This window comes from Rhinichthys klamathensis, unplaced genomic scaffold (assembly GCF_029890125.1).
Source record: "Rhinichthys klamathensis goyatoka isolate OS25496 unplaced genomic scaffold, OSU_Roscu_1.1 h1tg000192l_1, whole genome shotgun sequence".
In the NCBI taxonomy this organism is placed as follows: Eukaryota; Metazoa; Chordata; class Actinopteri; order Cypriniformes; family Leuciscidae; genus Rhinichthys; species Rhinichthys klamathensis.
In genome coordinates this window covers 2,204,155-2,226,101 of record NW_026606718.1, presented here as the reverse complement: position 1 = coordinate 2,226,101, position 21,947 = coordinate 2,204,155, and the positions used below count along the sequence as shown (strand labels likewise).

Below are 21,947 nucleotides of genomic sequence, written 5' to 3'. Positions count from 1 at the left end.
CTTCATAGAGAAATAGATTTATTAACTATATACATATTAGAAAAATGTGGAAAAGTACTGAATTCACCATATGGAACAACATAAGAATACAAACATAAAAATAAGTAAAAATAGGTAAAAAAAATTAGTAAAAATAACTTAAATTAAAAACTTAAATAAATATAATAGTTTAATGTTGTTTAATATTTATTATATATTTCCATATGTGTTATAGTGAATATGTGTTATAGCACACAAGGGTTATTTTCTCATATTCTGTAACCACTGCTCCTTAGTGATTGTTTCTTTATTTGGGCAAAATATTTTGCCTTTGTACTGGCTATGGCCAGTTTCTTGTGTACGAAATTGGCCACACTTTCTGCACATATTTGCCTTAACAGTACGGTTGTACGACCGTTTGGTTGGGGTGGCTGTGTCAATTGCAGGTGGATCAGAGGAAATTGCTCCAGGGTTAATGGTGGAAAATGGGGCTGGACAGGGCAATAGTACCATCTGAGACACAACAGGGGCAGTGGGTGTGTCAGAAACCAATGGGTGCGGTGCTGTCGGCCTGGGATAAATTGTCCTTAGCTGGCTGAATGTGGCTGAACGCTGAGGGTGTAAGGCTGATGGCTCAAATGAAGATGCTGTGGCAGATGTACAGGCAGCTGAGGGCTGGATCTTTCTAAACTTTGTCTTTGCCTGTCCAGCTGTGTCTGGTGGCATCTGGTAGTTATGCAACTGGTGGCTATATTGTGGAGGCACAACAGGCTGTACTCGTGCTGGAGGCAGAGCATCTAATGCCACTGGACGTGCCTCAGGAAGCTCCAGCCCTTGCAAAAGCACTGAGACCTCCTGACCCTTTAAACGTTCATTGTGCCACGTTGTAAGGGTCCTCTGGTTTACCTCAACTAGCTGAAGGGTTGTTTCGCTCATCACCGTTCCATTGCTCAGGATTAGCTGCCGAATTCTTCTGTAATCGCGAAGAATGAGATCCCATCTAGACAGAGATTGTTTCCTCTGTTTTTTGGGGCTTCGGTGGATGCTACACAACCTTATGAAAATCATTTCAACAAGGCGACAACAATTAGGCCACTGTGCTGGAGAGCCGCTAGAACCCAAAACACATCTCTTTGTGCTGTCGACACCAGGTGTGAAGACAGCTTTCTTTTTAGGGGACCTAAAACGTCCTGTAAGTAGCCTGTCTTGATGACGAGCTGCATACATCACCCTGTCTTTGTCAAATTGGTCCAGGTTCTGCCACAAACCCACAATGGTCGCAACTTGTTGGTTGCTAAGTGTGAGGCTTGCCTCTGTGCGCAGCTCCACCAGACACTCTGCCAACTCATCCACCCGGTCCATTCCAGGAATACAGTGGTCGTCAACAGCCTGAAAAAATATAACTGTTGGTTAGATAATTACATGCTGTTAAGTGAGTTTGTGGTGAGTTTGTGGATGTGTTGCTTAAGGGCGAATTGAGAAACAATTGGTCTAGAAAAGGGAATTTTACCATTGCTGAGGGCACTGGTGCAGCTGATGGAGTCTGGACAATGGGCACTGGTGGAGCCTGAAACCAGGGCAGTGGTGCAGCAGATGGAGTCTGGAAACAGGGCAGTGGTGCAGCAGATGGAGTCTGGAAACAGGGCAGTGGTGCAGCAGATGGAGTCTGGAAACAGGGCAGTGGTGCAGCAGATGGAGTCTGGAAACAGGGCAGTGGTGCAGCTGATGGAGCCTGAAAGCAGGGCAGTGGTGCAGCTGATGGAGTCTGGACACTGGGCACTGGTGGAGCCTGGAAACAGGGCAGTGGTGCAGCGGAAGGAGTCACAGTGGGCAGTGGTGCAGCGGAAGGAGTCACAGTGGGCAGTGGTGCAGCGGAAGGAGTCACAGTGGGCAGTGGTGCAGCGGAAGGAGTCACAGTGGGCAGTGGTGCAGCGGAAGGAGTCACAGTGGGCAGTGGTGCAGCAGAAGGAGTCACAGTGGGCAGTGGTGCAGCGGAAGGAGTCACAGTGGGCAGTGGTGCAGCGGAAGGAGTCACAGTGGGCAGTGGTGCAGTGGAAGGAGTCACAGTGGGCAGTGGTGCAGCGGAAGGATTCTGGACACTGGGCACTGGTGGAGCCTGAACACAGGGCTGCGGTGCAGCGGGTGGGACTGGTGGACCTATAAGGAATGAGTCATCTAATGCCAGAAGATTTGTCACTGTGGCTTCCTCTCCCAACAAATCAATGAAACCCTCATCCTCTTCCCCTTGCTCCTCCACATCTATCTCCTCCAGCAACTGAGAGGTCCTATCGGAGGTAGGGCACATGTCCTCCAGGGGCTGACTATTCTGTCTCAACAAATATTGCACTCCAATGAGCTCCCCTGAGGAAATATTTGGAACAGGAAACATTATTAAAGGAAAATAATCAGAAAGGTTTATTAAAATGCAGTAAATCTTTTTGTTGTCAGCTTGTGCATGAACAAAAAATATGTAATTCAGGGGGCATCATAAAAAGACAGAGTTACTCTATATTCTAGTAAGAATTTAATTTTCTGCCCTGACACCTAGGACAAAGAATCCAGTGTAAAAAAAATACAGGTAGTATTATTTTTCTGTGATCTGTCAAAAATTATATTATTTTTGTCCAGAAGCAGAATTTTACCAAAAAACATTGTGAACTGCATTTATCAAAAATATATTTACCTGTGTATACTGCAGGTGGAGTGAAGCTAGGGACCAATTTCCTTCCATACAACTTATTGTAGTTCTCATTGACAGAGTAAACCAGCTCCCCTGTGTAAGTACGCAGGGTTGAACTTCGACCTGCAACAGCAGCTGCTGCCCGGTCCTGATTCCAGCGTAACAAACCTTCCAGGAGGTAAATCTGGAAGTTCAGGCTGTTTGCGCTGTTCCCTAGAAAAAGAAATAGAAACCCAAACATTGTTTTGAGAAACTGCAAAAGAGAAAATATTATCTGTTCACTGCAAATATCTAAATTAACAGGAATTAGTGGCAAGATGTGGTATATTCTGTCATGACAAACCTGGAATAAATCTGTTTAGGTGGCAGTGAAATGATTCCAGGGATGTGGAGCCTCTGGCACACCGGTACGTTTTTAGAACCATCCCGCCCTTGTTTATGGTTCCAGTTTCCGTGTATAGTGGCACATCTGGAGGGTCCTGGATACAGGTGACGTGCCGTCTCTGGACATGCCAGATGTGCTGCATCTTCACACTGTCAAGGAGAGGAACACCAAGGGCGTCATTCCCCTTGCCACCCATGAGCTCTCTGATGAGCATATCAAGGAGGCGGATAGTGGTTTCCTCTCCTCGTGTTCTCCTCCTGCAGTGTTGGGCCAGCTCATCTTTGCTTATATGACGGTCAAGCTCTGCCGGCGTCATTGCAGGCCAGCCTTGTTGGGTGAGTTGCTCCCTCTTGGCCCTTCTCAGCAGAGTGAGATCCCCTGCGTCCCACTCAAAAATACAGGATGACAACCTAGACATAAAAGTAGGGTACAACTGGTGGGCATCAGTGGTGCACCCTACTGCCAGACGTCGCATAAAATGCCAAATGTCTAGGCGGACGATGACATCGGGCCAGCCGCTGAACCGCCTCTTCAGTTTAGTCTCTCCCACTTCCTTGCAACAGTCACAGTCCACATACAGGATAGTGGGAGGATCAACACCAGCTCGCTGGTACCTCTCCATGAGCCCTGCAGCCATGAGGTCTAACCCAGCCCCTTCATTCGCAGTCAGGACACTCATCAGCACCTGACCTACCTCATTGCCTACTGAGGTAAGCCACTGTGCTGTGCCTTTTGCAGGCCCACTCAACTTCTTGGTGATCTAAAAGAAACAATAAACATAGCAAAAAATAAAACATACATCCAAATCAGTAACATTGAAAAATAAAGCTATTTTGGTCTAACAATTCATTATAGAAAGGAGTACAGTCATTAAAGCAGCTCCTCTAACCTTCTTAGTTGAATCCATTTTTAAAATTGATCCATACGTGGATGTGATGCTGGCCTTGATGTGATCGAGCCTGTTGAGGATGTCCTGACTGTATACAGTGAGGAGCCATTTGTAGCTGGGTACTGGAGCAAGTGGTGGTGGTTCCTGGAAGTGCATTGGATGCAGGCCAGGCTTATCCAAAAAGGCCACACACTCTGATGTGTACCGAGCCACACGTTTTAACCACTCCTCACTGTGGTTCTCCCTCAGCTGTCCGATGATCCTCACTGGGCCATTCCCCATGCCCCTCTCACGCAACAAGCAAAGAACTCGAATGTCACAGCCATACCTTGGAAAAAAAGTATTTATTCAAGTATCTTATTATCATGTATCTAATTATTGTAAGAATTATTTATCAAAAAAGGTAGCATATGAGTGAACATGACTGCAACATATTTACTTGCGTGTGAGGATGATCCTGAATTCAGATCGATGGGCCAGGTCCAACTGTTGCAGCACAGCATGACTCCAGGACAGGTAGCTGGTTCTACACCTGGTACGGATCAGGGTCTCTGTCACCAGGTTGTAGTATCTGTCAATATCTAACACCTGTCGTACTCTCCTGTGCAGACCACCACCACACAGCTGATACCTGGCACAGACAGGGTTAGAACACTGGAGCCACACCTTCCATAGCCTATATGGCATCCAGAGCAAGAGCCGCTGTGAAAAAAATCTATCAGGTGCTGGAGCTTGGTGGTACAACAGGGCTGTTGGTGGGGGGTGATACCACAACTGCAGGTTTTCACGCAGCTCCAGCTTACCTTTTGCACCAACCTTAAAAAGTGCTTCCGACACCCACTTCTGGTCCTGCTGTGGCATTGTCTGTGGCCACAGTAGTGGGAGATCCGCAGTGTCTTCTGGCTGAGATGAGACCTGCTGATATTATCAAAAACACTGGTTTAAATAAAATCTAAGAGAGCATTAAATGACAAAGGCATGTTTATATTTTGAATGACATCTTACTGGGCTCCTCACAACAGCAAACTCAGAATTAATCGATGGTGTTGCTGTTTCTTTGGACCGTTGTGATCTCTGAGCTGGAGGAAGGAAGAGGAAGACTTGATGACAGGCCGATGAGGTTTGGGGGATGAAGGAGGACGAGGATCAGAGAATGTGGAGTGCTCTAATGTCTGTGGAGTCAGACGTTATGATTAATATATTAAGGGGATTGCATTTTTTATTAAATAAAGTTATGTAGTGATAAAGGGATGATGTCATTATATAGTCATGATGTCTTTTATATTAACCTGAGAGGTTTTCCTCTGGATGCTCAAATTGGGTTTTGCTGCTGCCACATGTGAGCCTCCAAACCTTGACTTTTCAAACTGAAAAGTTTTGTCATAGTCAGTGATAACAAAACCTGCAACACTATAGGAAAATGTTGAGATGTTTCAATGTCTGCAGTGATACCTGCAGTAAGGTCTGCTTACCATTGACAATGTCAGTTTGGGTTTCTTTGCAGGATGTGACACATCACTGATGGAGGGTGTGCTTTGGGCAGGGGTGCACTGTGATGCATCCACTGTGACTGGTGGATTAACCAGTGACACATGCATTAAAATGTACCAGACACATGATATTATACACTCCTCATAATGCCTAATTTTAGATATAAAGACACATTGATATTGCAAACACATCTATCTAGTTATGCAACTTGAACTAGGCTAATTGAAGTTACCTTGTGAAATCCACAAAAACAGTTCTGAGCTTCCCTCAGAAGGGTGGTCTGGCCCCTCATTTGCAGAGGCCATTTTTCTATCTGTGAACATAAAGTGTAGCTATGACACTGTAGTCCATGTTATCTCAAAACAGGCATAAGTCATCATAATTATATCAATATTACATTGTATTTACATTGTAAATAATTACTTATCCATACACATAAATACAAATAGCACAATGTATTATCATCATACAAGTTTATTAGTTCACCCATGAATCTAGCTGCATAATTTACCTTCTGATACAACTCATGCCATCTTTTTTGTCGGGGAGAAGGTCTATTCCCCTCCCTAGATGGCCAAACTCCTGTTCGGGCAAAACTCTCCAGACGCGCAAGCCAGTCAGCATCGCTCATGCCTTTGTGTGACTTAGTTGAAGCCATGTCGTTGCCTGAAACAATACAGAACATGTTAAACTAACTGCCATTGTAGCCCGGCAACACGGCATTAACCCTACTGTTGTGTTAATTTCATGTTAGCTAGTTTTGAGTTCCTGGTCCAAAATGACCGCCACATTATAACAGTTTATAAATCCAAAATAATGCATACTGTATCATCACCTAATGTTGTGATAGATAGATATAGATCTTTTTGTAAACATTACAAGTTTTGAACTTCTATTTGCTATTTATGGCCTGTATGCCTCATTGACCTGGGCTCATACAAATTGCTTTGTAGTAAAACGCATAATGTATGGACTATTTTGACTATAACAAATTCTAAGATTAAACATTGTGTTATTTCAACTGTGTCCATGTGATAAAATGAACATGTGCCTGAATTTAATTTTATATACTTATTGTATTCTCATCCATTCACTTATGACTGGTCATTTTTTAACACAGGAGTATAAAAGTTAAACAAACACCCAAAAGTTAGACATTATCCAAATTTATTTTGTGTTACATTTTATGCCAGTGTTACAGTAGACTAGTACAATGAGATTTATTGTACATTGATTTATCCATGTCCTATGAAGTAACAAACACTATCAGATATGCTATTTTACTAGTTAATCCTATCAGAAAAAAAATATAAGTTAACGTTACTGACAAAAATGTACAATTGCCAAGCTTGATGATAACGTTAGCTATAGCTAACGTAACGTTACCTATACAAAAAAAAAAAGGTTTGCTTGCTGACTGAAGTTACACAAAGTCAGACAAAATCGGATAAAACTATTTACATTACAAATTGAGCTGCGGCAATTATACCCTATTACTTACACAATGACAGTTAACGTTAACTTACCTGATCTATAGGTAAGGTAGTTTTATGGAGCAATCTTGCTATTCCTAAAATACAGAAAACGTTCATTAACAATAAATACAATAACTATAAATAACATAACGTTACCTGAGCGGAATATAAATAACAGCGGTGATGTTTATGCTCAACGTGCGGTGATTGGTGTATGAAAAATGGACATTGCCATTTCATTGGACGGCCAAAAAAGAGAATATCAGCGGAGATTGGACGGAATCTGCTCAAACTCAAAGATGGACAAAAATGGACTATGTGCGGTGATTGGTCTATGAAAAATGGACCTTGACATTTCATTGGACGGCCAAAAAAGAGAAAATGAGTGGAGATTGGATGGAATCTGCTCAAACTCAAAGATGGACAAAAATGGACTATGTGCGGTGATTGGTCTATGAAAAATGGACCTTGACATTTCATTGGACGGCCAAAAATGGAGCTCGTAACGTAATTGGTTTTTTAAAGATGGAGCTCGTCATTGTATTGGATAGATTTTACAGACGCACGGCTGTCAGGTACCGCCACAGAGCCCACGTGACTGTTTGGCGGTGCCACGTGATGGTTTTTCATCTGGGCATTTGCACATCCAACAGTGTAATGCTATACACTCTGCGGGCAGAAAAGGCAGGTCCTCGAGCCTCTGCACAATTGAAACTCGATTCAAAGTCCCGAGGCCCTCTGTCCAAGAACGATCACAAAGAGCAAAGCCAACGGGGTAGAGGCACCGCTGGGATTCGAACCCAGGATCTCCTGTTTACAAGACAGGCGCTTTGACCAGCTAAGCCACGGCGCCTTGCTGCCAAGACATGTTAGCTTGGGACACTGTCCTTCAACAACAGCTCAGGGATGGTTTGCAAATGGAAGCAACTGCAAAGGACACCTCGGTTTCACCCTTTGTGGTCAGTTCTCAGAAAAGCAAACGATTGCGAGGGTTCACGGCCTTGCGACACACACGGGTATCGTCAAAGGCACCGCTGGGATTCGAACCCAGGATCTCCTGTTTACTAGACAGGCGCTTTAACCAACTAAGCCACGGCGCCTACCTCCGCTCCCTGCTGCCAGAAGGGCGACCCAGAGGAGCAAAACATAGAGAAAAAAAAGATGCAAATCGTGGACCAGGCGCTGGATAGCATGAAATAGTTTGTTGACAACTGCGTGGGGGGTGGCCAGCTAGCCTCTGCGTTTGTTGGCAAAGCCGTGTTCAGCAGGACTCCCAGAACCCACGTCACACATGTTTATGGAGCTCCATTCACAAGAGCTGCAAAGACCATCTAAGCTACGGGAAGAGAAAGGAAGTCTGGCACCTCTCTGTGGTGACGGCCGGTCCTTGTGTGCAAGAGCCAAGAGTTTTCGGTAAGCACATGTAGTGGTAAACAAAAAAGACAACATTTTGAAGCCTTTCGACTACATTTACATTATTTGAAATGAACACGTTGAGAACAAGAGGCCTCAAAAGCTTTCTTCTACCCGAAGGCAACACTGTGCAGTATGGGGTTGACAAAACGGCAAAAGTCCCGACTCTGGTGGGACTCGAACCCACAACCTTTGAATGGCCTCATTTTGCAATCTAGAAGTCCAATGCGCTATCCATTGCGCCACAGAGAACACGTGACGGTTTGGCCGGGCCACGTGATGGTTTTTCATCTGGGCATTTGCACATCCAACAGTGTAATGCTTTACACTCTGCGGGCAGAAAAGGCAGGTCCTCGAGCCTCTGCACAATTGAAACTCGATTCAAAGTCCCGAGGCCCTCTGTCCAAGAACGATCACAAAGAGCAAAGCCAACGGGGTAGAGGCACCGCTGGGATTCGAACCCAGGATCTCCTGTTTACAAGACAGGCGCTTTGACCAGCTAAGCCACGGCGCCTTGCTGCCAAGACATGTTAGCTTGGGACACTGTCCTTCAACAACAGCTCAGGGATGGTTTGCAAATGGAAGCAACTGCAAAGGACACCTCGGTTTCACCCTTTGTGGTCAGTTCTCAGAAAAGCAAACGATTGCGAGGGTTCACGGCCTTGCGACACACACGGGTATCGTCAAAGGCACCGCTGGGATTCGAACCCAGGATCTCCTGTTTACTAGACAGGCGCTTTAACCAACTAAGCCACGGCGCCTACCTCCGCTCCCTGCTGCCAGAAGGGCGACCCAGAGGAGCAAAACATAGAGAAAAAAAGATGCAAATCGTGGACCAGGCGCTGGATAGCATGAAATAGTTTGTTGACAACTGCGTGGGGGGTGGCCAGCTAGCCTCTGCGTTTGTTGGCAAAGCCGTGTTCAGCAGGACTCCCAAAACCCACGTCACACATGTTTATGGAGCTCCATTCACAAGAGCTGCAAAGACCATCTAAGCTACGGGAAGAGAAAGGAAGTCTGGCACCTCTCTGTGGTGACGGCCGGTCCTTGTGTGCAAGAGCCAAGAGTTTTCGGTAAGCACATGTAGTGGTAAACAAAAAAGACAACATATTGAAGCCTTTCGACTACATTGACATTATTTGAAATGAACACATTGAGAACAAGAGGCCTCAAAAGCTTTCTGTTACCCGAGGGCAACACTGTGCAGTAGGGGGTTGACAAAACGGCAAAAGTCACGACTCTGGTGGGACTCGAACCCACAACCTTTGAATGGCCTCATTTTGCAATCTAGAAGTCCAATGCGCTATCCATTGCACCACAGAGCCCACGTGACTGTTTGGCCGGGCCACGTGATGGTTTTTCATCTGGGCATTTGCACATCCAACAGTGTAATGCTATACACTCTGCGGGCAGAAAAGGCAGGTCCTCGAGCCTCTGCACAATTGAAACTCGATTCAAAGTCCCGAGGCCCTCTGTCCAAGAACGATCCCAAAGAGCAAAGCCAACGGGGTAGAGGCACCGCTGGGATTCGAACCCAGGATCTCCTGTTTACAAGACAGGCGCTTTGACCAGCTAAGCCACGGCACCTTGCTGCCAAGACATGTTAGCTTGGGACACTGTCCTTCAACAACAGCTCAGGGATGGTTTGCAAATGGAAGCAACTGCAAAGGACACCTCGGTTTCACCCTTTGTGGTCAGTTCTCAGAAAAGCAAACGATTGCGAGGGTTCACGGCCTTGCAACACACACGGGTATCGTCAAAGGCACCGCTGGGATTCGAACCCAGGATCTCCTGTTTACTAGACAGGCGCTTTAACCAACTAAGCCACGGCGCCTACCTCTGCTCCCTGCTGCCAGAAGGGCGACCCAGAGGAGCAAAACATAGAGAAAAAAAGATGCAAATCGTGGACCAGGCGCTGGATAGCATGAAATAGTTTGTTGACAACTGCGTGGGGGGTGGCCAGCTAGCCTCTGCGTTTGTTGGCAAAGCCGTGTTCAGCAGGACTCCCAGAACCCACGTCACACATGTTTATGGAGCTCCATTCACAAGAGCTGCAAAGACCATCTAAGCTACGGGAAGAGAAAGGAAGTCTGGCACCTCTCTGTGGTGACGGCCGGTCCTTGTGTGCAAGAGCCAAGAATTTTCGGTAAGCACAGGTAGTGGTAAACAAAAAAGAAAACATTTTGAAGCCTTTCGACTACATTGACATTATTTGAAATGAACACGTTGAGAACAAGAGGCCTCAAAAGCTTTCTGTTACCCGAGGGCAACACTGTGCAGTATGGGGTTGACAAAACGGCAAATGTCACGACTCTGGTGGGACTCGAACCCACAACCTTTGAATGGTATCATTTTGCAATCTAGAAGTCCAATGTGCTATCCATTGCCCCATAGCGGCCATGTGACGGATTGGCCGGGCCACTTGATGGTTTTTCATCTGGGCATTTGCACATCCAACAGTGTAATGCTATACACTCTGCGGGCAGAAAAGGCAGGTCCTCGAGCCTCTGCACAATTGAAACTCGATTCAAAGTCCCGAGGCCCTCTGTCCAAGAACGATCCCAAAGAGCAAAGCCAACGGGTTAGAGGCACCGCTGGGATTCGAACCCAGGATCTCCTGTTTACAAGACAGGCGCTTTGACCAGCTAAGCCACGGCGCCTTGCTGCCAAGACATGTTAGCTTGGGACACTGTCCTTCAACAACAGCTCAGGGATGGTTTGCAAATGGAAGCAACTGCAAAGGACACCTCGGTTTCACCCTTTGTGGTCAGTTCTCAGAAAAGCAAACGATTGCGAGGGTTCACGGCCTTGCGACACACACGGGTATCGTCAAAGGCACCGCTGGGATTCGAACCCAGGATCTCCTGTTTACTAGACAGGCGCTTTAAGCAACTAAGCCACGGCGCCTACCTCCGCACCCTGCTGCCAGAAGGGCGACCCAGAGGAGCAAAACATAGAGAAAAAAAGATGCAAATCGTGGACCAGGCGCTGGATAGCATGAAATAGTATGTTGACAACTGCGTGGGGGGTGGCCAGCTAGCCTCTGCGTTTGTTGGCAAAGCCGTGTTCAGCAGGACTCCCAGAACCCACGTCACACATGTTTATGGAGCTCCATTCACAAGAGCTGCAAAGACCATCTAAGCTACGGGAAGAGAAAGGAAGTCTGGCACCTCTCTGTGGTGACGGCCGGTCCTTGTGTGCAAGAGCCAAGAGTTTTCGGTAAGCACATGTAGTGGTAAACAAAAAAGACAACATTTTGAAGCCTTTCGACTACATTGACATTATTTGAAATGAACACGTTGAGAACAAGAGGCCTCAAAAGCTTTCTGTTACCCGAGGGAAACACTGTGCAGTATGGGGTTTTTTGAAGCCTTTCGACTACATTGACATTATTTGAAATGAACACGTTGAGAACAAGAGGCCTCAAAAGCTTTCTGTTACCCGAGGGCAACACTGTGCAGTATGGGGTTGACAAAACGGCAAAAGTCACGACTCTGGTGGGACTCGAACCCACAACCTTTGAATGGCCTCATTTTGCAATCTAGAAGTCCAATGCGCTATCCATTGCGCCACAGAGCCCACGTGACTGTTTGGCGGTGCCACGTGATGGTTTTTCATCTGGGCATTTGCACATCCAACAGTGTAATGCTATACACACTGCGGGCAGAAAAGGCAGGTCCTCGAGCCTCTGCACAATTGAAACTCGATTCAAAGTCCCGAGGCCCTCTGTCCAAGAACGATCCCAAAGAGCAAAGCCAACGGGGTAGAGGCACCGCTGGGATTCGAACCCAGGATCTCCTGTTTACAAGACAGGCGCTTTGACCAGCTAAAGCCACGGCGCCTTGCTGCCAAGACATGTTAGCTTGGGACACTGTCCTTTAACAACAGCTCAGGGATGGTTTGCAAATGGAAGCAACTGCAAAGGACACCTCGGTTTCACCCTTTGTGGTCAGTTCTCAGAAAAGCAAACGATTGCGAGGGTTCACGGCCTTGCGACACAAACGGGTACCGTCAAAGGCTCTGCTGGGATTCGAACCCAGGATCTCCTGTTTACTAGACAGGCGCTTTAACCAACTAAGCCACGGCGCCTACCTCTGCTCCCTGCTGCCAGAAGGGCGACCCAGAGGAGCAAAACATAGAGAAAAAAAAGATGCAAATCGTGGACCAGGCGCTGGATAGCATGAAATAGTTTGTTGACAACTGCGTGGGGGGTGGCCAGCTAGCCTCTGCGTTTGTTGGCAAAGCCGTGTTCAGCAGGACTCCCAGAACCCACGTCACACATGTTTATGGAGCTCCATTCACAAGAGCTGCAAAGACCATCTAAGCTACGGGAAGAGAAAGGAAGTCTGGCACCTCTCTGTGGTGACGGCCGGTCCTTGTGTGCAAGAGCCTAGAGTTTTCGGTAAGCACAGGTAGTGGTAAACAAAAAAGAAAACATTTTGAAGCCTTTCGACTACATTGACATTATTTGAAATGAACACGTTGAGAACAAGAGGCCTCAAAAGCTTTCTGTTACCCGAGGGCAACACTGTGCAGTATGGGGTTGACAAAACGGCAAAAGTCACGACTCTGGTGGGACTCGAACCCACAACCTTTGAACGGCCTCATTTTGCAATCTAGAAGTCCAATGCGCTATCCATTGCGCCACAGAGCCCACGTGACTGTTTGGCCGGGCCACGTGATGGTTTTTCATCTGGGCATTTGCACATCCAACAGTGTAATGCTATACACTCTGCGGGCAGAAAAGGCAGGTCCTCGAGCCTCTGCACAATTGAAACTCGATTCAAAGTCCCGAGGCCCTCTGTCCAAGAACGATCCCAAAGAGCAAAGCCAACGGGGTAGAGGCACCGCTGGGATTCGAACCCAGGATCTCCTGTTTACAAGACAGGCGCTTTGACCAGCTAAGCCACGGCGCCTTGCTGCCAAGACATGTTAGCTTGGGACACTGTCCTTCAACAACAGCTCAGGGATGGTTTGCAAATGGAAGCAACTGCAAAGGACACCTCGGTTTCACCCTTTGTGGTCAGTTCTCAGAAAAGCAAACGATTGCGAGGGTTCACGGCCTTGCGACACACACGGGTATCGTCAAAGGCACCGCTGGGATTCGAACCCAGGATCTCCTGTTTACTAGACAGGCGCTTTAACCAACTAAGCCACGGCGCCTACCTCCGCACCCTGCTGCCAGAAGGGCGACCCAGAGGAGCAAAACATAGAGAAAAAAAGATGCAAATCGTGGACCAGGCGCTGGATAGCATGAAATAGTATGTTGACAACTGCGTGGGGGGTGGCCAGCTAGCCTCTGCGTTTGTTGGCAAAGCCGTGTTCAGCAGGACTCCCAGAACCCACGTCACACATGTTTATGGAGCTCCATTCACAAGAGCTGCAAAGACCATCTAAGCTACGGGAAGAGAAACGAAGTCTGGCACCTCTCTGTGGTGACGGCCGGTCCTTGTGTGCAAGAGCCAAGAGTTTTCGGTAAGCACATGTAGTGGTAAACAAAAAAGACAACATTTTGAAGCCTTTCGACTACATTGACATTGTTTGAAATGAACACGTTGAGAACAAGAGGCCTCAAAAGCTTTCTGTTACCCGAGGGAAACACTGTGCAGTATGGGGTTTTTTGAAGCCTTTCGACTACATTGACATTATTTGAAATGAACACGTTGAGAACAAGAGGCCTCAAAAGCTTTCTGTTACCCGAGGGCAACACTGTGCAGTATGGGGTTGACAAAACGGCAAAAGTCACGACTCTGGTGGGACTCGAACCCACAACCTTTGAATGGCCTCATTTTGCAATCTAGAAGTCCAATGCGCTATCCATTGCGCCACAGAGCCCACGTGACTGTTTGGCGGTGCCACGTGATGGTTTTTCATCTGGGCATTTGCACATCCAACAGTGTAATGCTATACACACTGCGGGCAGAAAAGGCAGGTCCTCGAGCCTCTGCACAATTGAAACTCGATTCAAAGTCCCGAGGCCCTCTGTCCAAGAACGATCCCAAAGAGCAAAGCCAACGGGGTAGAGGCACCGCTGGGATTCGAACCCAGGATCTCCTGTTTACAAGACAGGCGCTTTGACCAGCTAAAGCCACGGCGCCTTGCTGCCAAGACATGTTAGCTTGGGACACTGTCCTTTAACAACAGCTCAGGGATGGTTTGCAAATGGAAGCAACTGCAAAGGACACCTCGGTTTCACCCTTTGTGGTCAGTTCTCAGAAAAGCAAACGATTGCGAGGGTTCACGGCCTTGCGACACAAACGGGTACCGTCAAAGGCTCTGCTGGGATTCGAACCCAGGATCTCCTGTTTACTAGACAGGCGCTTTAACCAACTAAGCCACGGCGCCTACCTCTGCTCCCTGCTGCCAGAAGGGCGACCCAGAGGAGCAAAACATAGAGAAAAAAAAGATGCAAATCGTGGACCAGGCGCTGGATAGCATGAAATAGTTTGTTGACAACTGCGTGGGGGGTGGCCAGCTAGCCTCTGCGTTTGTTGGCAAAGCCGTGTTCAGCAGGACTCCCAGAACCCACGTCACACATGTTTATGGAGCTCCATTCACAAGAGCTGCAAAGACCATCTAAGCTACGGGAAGAGAAAGGAAGTCTGGCACCTCTCTGTGGTGACGGCCGGTCCTTGTGTGCAAGAGCCTAGAGTTTTCGGTAAGCACAGGTAGTGGTAAACAAAAAAGAAAACATTTTGAAGCCTTTCGACTACATTGACATTATTTGAAATGAACACGTTGAGAACAAGAGGCCTCAAAAGCTTTCTGTTACCCGAGGGCAACACTGTGCAGTATGGGGTTGACAAAACGGCAAAAGTCACAACTCTGGTGGGACTCGAACCCACAACCTTTGAATGGCCTCATTTTGCAATCTAGAAGTCCAATGCGCTATCCATTGCGCCACAGAGCCCACGTGACTGTTTGGCCGGGCCACGTGATGGTTTTTCATCTGGGCATTTGCACATCCAACAGTGTAATGCTATACACTCTGCGGGCAGAAAAGGCAGGTCCTCGAGCCTCTGCACAATTGAAACTCGATTCAAAGTCCCGAGGCCCTCTGTCCAAGAACGATCCCAAAGAGCAAAGCCAACGGGGTAGAGGCACCGCTGGGATTCGAACCCAGGATCTCCTGTTTACAAGACAGGCGCTTTGACCAGCTAAGCCACGGCGCCTTGCTGCCAAGACATGTTAGCTTGGGACACTGTCCTTCAACAACAGCTCAGGGATGGTTTGCAAATGGAAGCAACTGCAAAGGACACCTCGGTTTCACCCTTTGTGGTCAGTTCTCAGAAAAGCAAACGATTGCGAGGGTTCACGGCCTTGCGACACACACGGGTATCGTCAAAGGCACCGCTGGGATTCGAACCCAGGATCTCCTGTTTACTAGACAGGCGCTTTAACCAACTAAGCCACGGCGCCTACCTCCGCACCCTGCTGCCAGAAGGGCGACCCAGAGGAGCAAAACATAGAGAAAAAAAGATGCAAATCGTGGACCAGGCGCTGGATAGCATGAAATAGTATGTTGACAACTGCGTGGGGGGTGGCCAGCTAGCCTCTGCGTTTGTTGGCAAAGCCGTGTTCAGCAGGACTCCCAGAACCCACGTCACACATGTTTATGGAGCTCCATTCACAAGAGCTGCAAAGACCATCTAAGCTACGGGAAGAGAAAGGAAGTCTGGCACCTCTCTGTGGTGACGGCCGGTCCTTGTGTGCAAGAGCCAAGAGTTTTCGGTAAGCACATGTAGTGGTAAACAAAAAAGACAACATTTTGAAGCCTTTCGACTACATTGACATTATTTGAAATGAACACGTTGAGAACAAGAGGCCTCAAAAGCTTTCTGTTACCCGAGGGCAACACTGTGCAGTATGGGGTTTTTTGAAGCCTTTCGACTACATTGACATTATTTGAAATGAACACGTTGAGAACAAGAGGCCTCAAAAGCTTTCTGTTACCCGAGGGCAACACTGTGCAGTATGGGGTTGACAAAACGGCAAAAGTCACGACTCTGGTGGGACTCGAACCCACAACCTTTGAATGGCCTCATTTTGCAATCTAGAAGTCCAATGCGCTATCCATTGCGCCACAGAGCCCACGTGACTGTTTGGCGGTGCCACGTGATGGTTTTTCATCTGGGCATTTGCACATCCAACAGTGTAATGCTATACACTCTGCGGGCAGAAAAGGCAGGTCCTCGAGCCTCTGCACAATTGAAACTCGATTCAAAGTCCCGAGGCCCTCTGTCCAAGAACGATCCCAAAGAGCAAAGCCAACGGGGTAGAGGCACCGCTGGGATTCGAACCCAGGATCTCCTGTTTACAAGACAGGCGCTTTGACCAGCTAAAGCCACGGCGCCTTACTGCCAAGACATGTTAGCTTGGGACACTGTCCTTTAACAACAGCTCAGGGATGGTTTGCAAATGGAAGCAACTGCAAAGGACACCTCGGTTTCACCCTTTGTGGTCAGTTCTCAGAAAAGCAAACGATTGCAAGGGTTCACGGCCTTGCGACACACACGGGTACCGTCAAAGGCACCGCTGGGATTCAAACCCAGGATCTCCTGTTTACTAGACAGGCGCTTTAACCAACTAAGCCACGGCGCCTACCTCTGCTCCCTGCTGCCAGAAGGGCGACCCAGAGGAGCAAAACATAGAGAAAAAAAGATGCAAATCGTGGACCAGGCGCTGGATAGCATGAAATAGTTTGTTGACAACTGCGTGGGGGGTGGCCAGCTAGCCTCTGCGTTTGTTGGCAAAGCCGTGTTCAGCAGGACTCCCAGAACCCACGTCACACATGTTTATGGAGCTCCATTCACAAGAGCTGCAAAGACCATCTAAGCTACGGGAAGAGAAAGGAAGTCTGGCACCTCTCTGTGGTGACGGCCGGTCCTTGTGTGCAAGAGCCAAGAGTTTTCGGTAAGCACAGGTAGTGGTAAACAAAAAAGAAAACATTTTGAAGCCTTTCGACTACATTGACATTATTTGAAATGAACACGTTGAGAACAAGAGGCCTCAAAAGCTTTCTGTTACCCGAGGGCAACACTGTGCAGTATGGGGTTGACAAAACGGCAAAAGTCACGACTCTGGTGGGACTCGAACCCACAACCTTTGAATGGCCTCATTTTGCAATCTAGAAGTCCAATGCGCTATCCATTGCGCCAAAGCTGGGGAACAATAGTTTGTAAAAGAAGGGGAAGAAGGGGAAGAAGGGGGAGAAAAGGGAAGAAAAAAAAGTGAGAAAATCAGGAAGTCATAGGTTCGAATCCACACGTCACATAAAAAAAAATTATTTTATCGATTGTTTCGTTTCTAAGTTTGATTTAGAAAGTAGTGTGTGCATTTGATTTTTATCGATTGTTTTATTTCTAAGTTTAATTTTTGTTTTGGAGTAAACCATTTGAATTCATTATAAAATTTCATCCGTAATACTAAGATAGTCATTTTTGTCCAAACGCATTTATTAAGTTAATCGTTTTCTATGGCAGTAGGGGCAAAATAACCCCCTTATTACTGCATTCACACTATATTAATATACTATTTCATTCAGAGTGAAAAGGAACAGCTACTTGACACAAATAGCTGTTTGTAATAAAACAAATAAATACAACACACCAGTCTTCATAGAGAAATAGATTTATTAACTATATACATATTAGAAAAATGTGGAAAAGTACTGAATTCACCATATGGAACAACATAAGAATACAAACATAAAAATAAGTAAAAATAGGTAAAAAAAATTAGTAAAAATAACTTAAATTAAAAACTTAAATAAATATAATAGTTTAATGTTGTTTAATATTTATTATATATTTCCATATGTGTTATAGTGAATATGTGTTATAGCACACAAGGGTTATTTTCTCATATTCTGTAACCACTGCTCCTTAGTGATTGTTTCTTTATTTGGGCAAAATATTTTGCCTTTGTACTGGCTATGGCCAGTTTCTTGTGTACGAAATTGGCCACACTTTCTGCACATATTTGCCTTAACAGTACGGTTGTACGACCGTTTGGTTGGGGTGGCTGTGTCAATTGCAGGTGGATCAGAGGAAATTGCTCCAGGGTTAATGGTGGAAAATGGGGCTGGACAGGGCAATAGTACCATCTGAGACACAACAGGGGCAGTGGGTGTGTCAGAAACCAATGGGTGCGGTGCTGTCGGCCTGGGATAAATTGTCCTTAGCTGGCTGAATGTGGCTGAACGCTGAGGGTGTAAGGCTGATGGCTCAAATGAAGATGGTGTGGCAGATGTACAGGCAGCTGAGGGCTGGATCTTTCTAAACTTTGTCTTTGCCTGTCCAGCTGTGTCTGGTGGCATCTGGTAGTTATGCAACTGGTGGCTATATTGTGGAGGCACAACAGGCTGTACTCGTGCTGGAGGCAGAGCATCTAATGCCACTGGACGTGCCTCAGGAAGCTCCAGCCCTTGCAAAAGCACTGAGACCTCCTGACCCTTTAAACGTTCATTGTGCCACGTTGTAAGGGTCCTCTGGTTTACCTCAACTAGCTGAAGGGTTGTTTCGCTCATCACCGTTCCATTGCTCAGGATTAGCTGCCGAATTCTTCTGTAATCGCGAAGAATGAGATCCCATCTAGACAGAGATTGTTTCCTCTGTTTTTTGGGGCTTCGGTGGATGCTACACAACCTTATGAAAATCATTTCAACAAGGCGACAACAATTAGGCCACTGTGCTGGAGAGCCGCTAGAACCCAAAACACATCTCTTTGTGCTGTCGACACCAGGTGTGAAGACAGCTTTCTTTTTAGGGGACCTAAAACGTCCTGTAAGTAGCCTGTCTTGATGACGAGCTGCATACATCACCCTGTCTTTGTCAAATTGGTCCAGGTTCTGCCACAAACCCACAATGGTCGCAACTTGTTGGTTGCTAAGTGTGAGGCTTGCCTCTGTGCGCAGCTCCACCAGACACTCTGCCAACTCATCCACCCGGTCCATTCCAGGAATACAGTGGTCGTCAACAGCCTGAAAAAATATAACTGTTGGTTAGATAATTACATGCTGTTAAGTGAGTTTGTGGTGAGTTTGTGGATGTGTTGCTTAAGGGCGAATTGAGAAACAATTGGTCTAGAAAAGGGAATTTTACCATTGCTGAGGGCACTGGTGCAGCTGATGGAGTCTGGACAATGGGCACTGGTGGAGCCTGAAACCAGGGCAGTGGTGCAGCAGATGGAGTCTGGAAACAGGGCAGTGGTGCAGCAGATGGAGTCTGGAAACAGGGCAGTGGTGCAGCAGATGGAGTCTGGAAACAGGGCAGTGGTGCAGCAGATGGAGTCTGGAAACAGGGCAGTGGTGCAGCTGATGGAGCCTGAAAGCAGGGCAGTGGTGCAGCTGATGGAGTCTGGACACTGGGCACTGGTGGAGCCTGGAAACAGGGCAGTGGTGCAGCGGAAGGAGTCACAGTGGGCAGTGGTGCAGCGGAAGGAGTCACAGTGGGCAGTGGTGCAGCGGAAGGAGTCACAGTGGGCAGTGGTGCAGCGGAAGGAGTCACAGTGGGCAGTGGTGCAGCAGAAGGAGTCACAGTGGGCAGTGGTGCAGCGGAAGGAGTCACAGTGGGCAGTGGTGCAGCGGAAGGAGTCACAGTGGGCAGTGGTGCAGTGGAAGGAGTCACAGTGGGCAGTGGTGCAGCGGAAGGATTCTGGACACTGGGCACTGGTGGAGCCTGAACACAGGGCTGCGGTGCAGCGGGTGGGACTGGTGGACCTATAAGGAATGAGTCATCTAATGCCAGAAGATTTGTCACTGTGGCTTCCTCTCCCAACAAATCAATGAAACCCTCATCCTCTTCCCCTTGCTCCTCCACATCTATCTCCTCCAGCAACTGAGAGGTCCTATCGGAGGTAGGGCACATGTCCTCCAGGGGCTGACTATTCTGTCTCAACAAATATTGCACTCCAATGAGCTCCCCTGAGGAAATATTTGGAACAGGAAACATTATTAAAGGAAAATAATCAGAAAGGTTTATTAAAATGCAGTAAATCTTTTTGTTGTCAGCTTGTGCATGAACAAAAAATATGTAATTCAGGGGGCATCATAAAAAGACAGAGTTACTCTATATTCTAGTAAGAATTTAATTTTCTGCCCTGACACCTAGGACAAAGAATCCAGTGTAAAAAAAATACAGGTAGTATTATTTTTTCTGTGATCTGTCAAAAATTATATTATTTTTGTCCAGAAGCAGAATTTTACCAAAAAAACATTGTGAACTGCATTTATCAAAAATATATTTACCTGTGTATACTGCAGGTGGAGTGAAGCTAGGGACCAATTTCCTTCCATACAACTTATTGTAGTTCTCATTGACAGAGTAAACCAGCTCCCCTGTGTAAGTACGCAGGGTTGAACTTCGACCTGCAACAGCAGCTGCTGCCCGGTCCTGATTCCAGCGTAACAAACCTTCCAGGAGGTAAATCTGGAAGTTCAGGCTGTTTGCGCTGTTCCCTAGAAAAAGAAATAGAAACCCAAACATTGTTTTGAGAAACTGCAAAAGAGAAAATATTATCTGTTCACTGCAAATATCTAAATTAACAGGAATTAGTGGCAAGATGTGGTATATTCTGTCATGACAAACCTGGAATAAATCTGTTTAGGTGGCAGTGAAATGATTCCAGGGATGTGGAGCCTCTGGCACACCGGTACGTTTTTAGAACCATCCCGCCCTTGTTTATGGTTCCAGTTTCCGTGTATAGTGGCACATCTGGAGGGTCCTGGATACAGGTGACGTGCCGTCTCTGGACATGCCAGATGTGCTGCATCTTCACACTGTCAAGGAGAGGAACACCAAGGGCGTCATTCCCCTTGCCACCCATGAGCTCTCTGATGAGCATATCAAGGAGGCGGATAGTGGTTTCCTCTCCTCGTGTTCTCCTCCTGCAGTGTTGGGCCAGCTCATCTTTGCTTATATGACGGTCAAGCTCTGCCGGCGTCATTGCAGGCCAGCCTTGTTGGGTGAGTTGCTCCCTCTTGGCCCTTCTCAGCAGAGTGAGATCCCCTGCGTCCCACTCAAAAATACAGGATGACAACCTAGACATAAAAGTAGGGTACAACTGGTGGGCATCAGTGGTGCACCCTACTGCCAGACGTCGCATAAAATGCCAAATGTCTAGGCGGACGATGACATCGGGCCAGCCGCTGAACCGCCTCTTCAGTTTAGTCTGTACCACTTCCTTGCAACAGTCACAGTCCACATACAGGATAGTGGGAGGATCAACACCAGCTCGCTGGTACCTCTCCATGAGCCCTGCAGCCATGAGGTCTAACCCAGCCCCTTCATTCGCAGTCAGGACACTCATCAGCACCTGACCTACCTCATTGCCTACTGAGGTAAGCCACTGTGCTGTGCCTTTTGCAGGCCCACTCAACTTCTTGGTGATCTAAAAGAAACAATAAACATAGCAAAAAATAAAACATACATCCAAATCAGTAACATTGAAAAATAAAGCTATTTTGGTCTAACAATTCATTATAGAAAGGAGTACAGTCATTAAAGCAGCTCCTCTAACCTTCTTAGTTGAATCCATTTTTAAAATTGATCCATACGTGGATGTGATGCTGGCCTTGATGTGATCGAGCCTGTTGAGGATGTCCTGACTGTATACAGTGAGGAGCCATTTGTAGCT

General features: G+C 47.0%; 24 non-coding genes across 24 annotated transcripts; all 24 read right to left on the bottom strand.

Moving 5' to 3' along the window:
* Positions 1 to 7,678: 7,678 nt before the first annotated feature.
* trnat-ugu (transfer RNA threonine (anticodon UGU)) lies at positions 7,679 to 7,752 on the bottom strand. Its single transcript has one exon. It is a non-coding gene; the product is annotated as a tRNA-Thr (tRNA).
* A 173-nt stretch (positions 7,753 to 7,925) lies between these two features.
* trnat-agu (transfer RNA threonine (anticodon AGU)) lies at positions 7,926 to 7,999 on the bottom strand. Its single transcript has one exon. It is a non-coding gene; the product is annotated as a tRNA-Thr (tRNA).
* Positions 8,000 to 8,752: 753 nt separating this feature from the next.
* On the bottom strand, positions 8,753 to 8,826 carry trnat-ugu (transfer RNA threonine (anticodon UGU)). The gene has a single exon. It is a non-coding gene; the product is annotated as a tRNA-Thr (tRNA).
* A 173-nt stretch (positions 8,827 to 8,999) lies between these two features.
* Positions 9,000 to 9,073, bottom strand: trnat-agu (transfer RNA threonine (anticodon AGU)). Its single transcript has one exon. It is a non-coding gene; the product is annotated as a tRNA-Thr (tRNA).
* A 474-nt stretch (positions 9,074 to 9,547) lies between these two features.
* Positions 9,548 to 9,637, bottom strand: trnar-ucu (transfer RNA arginine (anticodon UCU)). Its single transcript is given in 2 exon segments — positions 9,548 to 9,583; positions 9,601 to 9,637. It is a non-coding gene; the product is annotated as a tRNA-Arg (tRNA).
* Positions 9,638 to 9,825: 188 nt separating this feature from the next.
* On the bottom strand, positions 9,826 to 9,899 carry trnat-ugu (transfer RNA threonine (anticodon UGU)). The gene has a single exon. It is a non-coding gene; the product is annotated as a tRNA-Thr (tRNA).
* A 173-nt stretch (positions 9,900 to 10,072) lies between these two features.
* On the bottom strand, positions 10,073 to 10,146 carry trnat-agu (transfer RNA threonine (anticodon AGU)). The gene has a single exon. It is a non-coding gene; the product is annotated as a tRNA-Thr (tRNA).
* A 752-nt stretch (positions 10,147 to 10,898) lies between these two features.
* Positions 10,899 to 10,972, bottom strand: trnat-ugu (transfer RNA threonine (anticodon UGU)). The gene has a single exon. It is a non-coding gene; the product is annotated as a tRNA-Thr (tRNA).
* A 173-nt stretch (positions 10,973 to 11,145) lies between these two features.
* Positions 11,146 to 11,219, bottom strand: trnat-agu (transfer RNA threonine (anticodon AGU)). The gene has a single exon. It is a non-coding gene; the product is annotated as a tRNA-Thr (tRNA).
* Positions 11,220 to 11,801: 582 nt separating this feature from the next.
* trnar-ucu (transfer RNA arginine (anticodon UCU)) lies at positions 11,802 to 11,891 on the bottom strand. Its single transcript is given in 2 exon segments — positions 11,802 to 11,837; positions 11,855 to 11,891. It is a non-coding gene; the product is annotated as a tRNA-Arg (tRNA).
* Positions 11,892 to 12,079: 188 nt separating this feature from the next.
* On the bottom strand, positions 12,080 to 12,154 carry trnat-ugu (transfer RNA threonine (anticodon UGU)). The gene has a single exon. It is a non-coding gene; the product is annotated as a tRNA-Thr (tRNA).
* Positions 12,155 to 12,327: 173 nt separating this feature from the next.
* Positions 12,328 to 12,401, bottom strand: trnat-agu (transfer RNA threonine (anticodon AGU)). Its single transcript has one exon. It is a non-coding gene; the product is annotated as a tRNA-Thr (tRNA).
* A 475-nt stretch (positions 12,402 to 12,876) lies between these two features.
* Positions 12,877 to 12,966, bottom strand: trnar-ucu (transfer RNA arginine (anticodon UCU)). The gene is given in 2 exon segments: positions 12,877 to 12,912; positions 12,930 to 12,966. It is a non-coding gene; the product is annotated as a tRNA-Arg (tRNA).
* A 188-nt stretch (positions 12,967 to 13,154) lies between these two features.
* Positions 13,155 to 13,228, bottom strand: trnat-ugu (transfer RNA threonine (anticodon UGU)). Its single transcript has one exon. It is a non-coding gene; the product is annotated as a tRNA-Thr (tRNA).
* Positions 13,229 to 13,401: 173 nt separating this feature from the next.
* On the bottom strand, positions 13,402 to 13,475 carry trnat-agu (transfer RNA threonine (anticodon AGU)). The gene has a single exon. It is a non-coding gene; the product is annotated as a tRNA-Thr (tRNA).
* A 582-nt stretch (positions 13,476 to 14,057) lies between these two features.
* On the bottom strand, positions 14,058 to 14,147 carry trnar-ucu (transfer RNA arginine (anticodon UCU)). The gene is given in 2 exon segments: positions 14,058 to 14,093; positions 14,111 to 14,147. It is a non-coding gene; the product is annotated as a tRNA-Arg (tRNA).
* A 188-nt stretch (positions 14,148 to 14,335) lies between these two features.
* trnat-ugu (transfer RNA threonine (anticodon UGU)) lies at positions 14,336 to 14,410 on the bottom strand. Its single transcript has one exon. It is a non-coding gene; the product is annotated as a tRNA-Thr (tRNA).
* Positions 14,411 to 14,583: 173 nt separating this feature from the next.
* On the bottom strand, positions 14,584 to 14,657 carry trnat-agu (transfer RNA threonine (anticodon AGU)). The gene has a single exon. It is a non-coding gene; the product is annotated as a tRNA-Thr (tRNA).
* Positions 14,658 to 15,132: 475 nt separating this feature from the next.
* On the bottom strand, positions 15,133 to 15,222 carry trnar-ucu (transfer RNA arginine (anticodon UCU)). Its single transcript is given in 2 exon segments — positions 15,133 to 15,168; positions 15,186 to 15,222. It is a non-coding gene; the product is annotated as a tRNA-Arg (tRNA).
* Positions 15,223 to 15,410: 188 nt separating this feature from the next.
* On the bottom strand, positions 15,411 to 15,484 carry trnat-ugu (transfer RNA threonine (anticodon UGU)). Its single transcript has one exon. It is a non-coding gene; the product is annotated as a tRNA-Thr (tRNA).
* Positions 15,485 to 15,657: 173 nt separating this feature from the next.
* Positions 15,658 to 15,731, bottom strand: trnat-agu (transfer RNA threonine (anticodon AGU)). The gene has a single exon. It is a non-coding gene; the product is annotated as a tRNA-Thr (tRNA).
* A 582-nt stretch (positions 15,732 to 16,313) lies between these two features.
* Positions 16,314 to 16,403, bottom strand: trnar-ucu (transfer RNA arginine (anticodon UCU)). Its single transcript is given in 2 exon segments — positions 16,314 to 16,349; positions 16,367 to 16,403. It is a non-coding gene; the product is annotated as a tRNA-Arg (tRNA).
* A 188-nt stretch (positions 16,404 to 16,591) lies between these two features.
* Positions 16,592 to 16,666, bottom strand: trnat-ugu (transfer RNA threonine (anticodon UGU)). The gene has a single exon. It is a non-coding gene; the product is annotated as a tRNA-Thr (tRNA).
* A 173-nt stretch (positions 16,667 to 16,839) lies between these two features.
* trnat-agu (transfer RNA threonine (anticodon AGU)) lies at positions 16,840 to 16,913 on the bottom strand. The gene has a single exon. It is a non-coding gene; the product is annotated as a tRNA-Thr (tRNA).
* Positions 16,914 to 21,947: the final 5,034 nt, after the last annotated feature.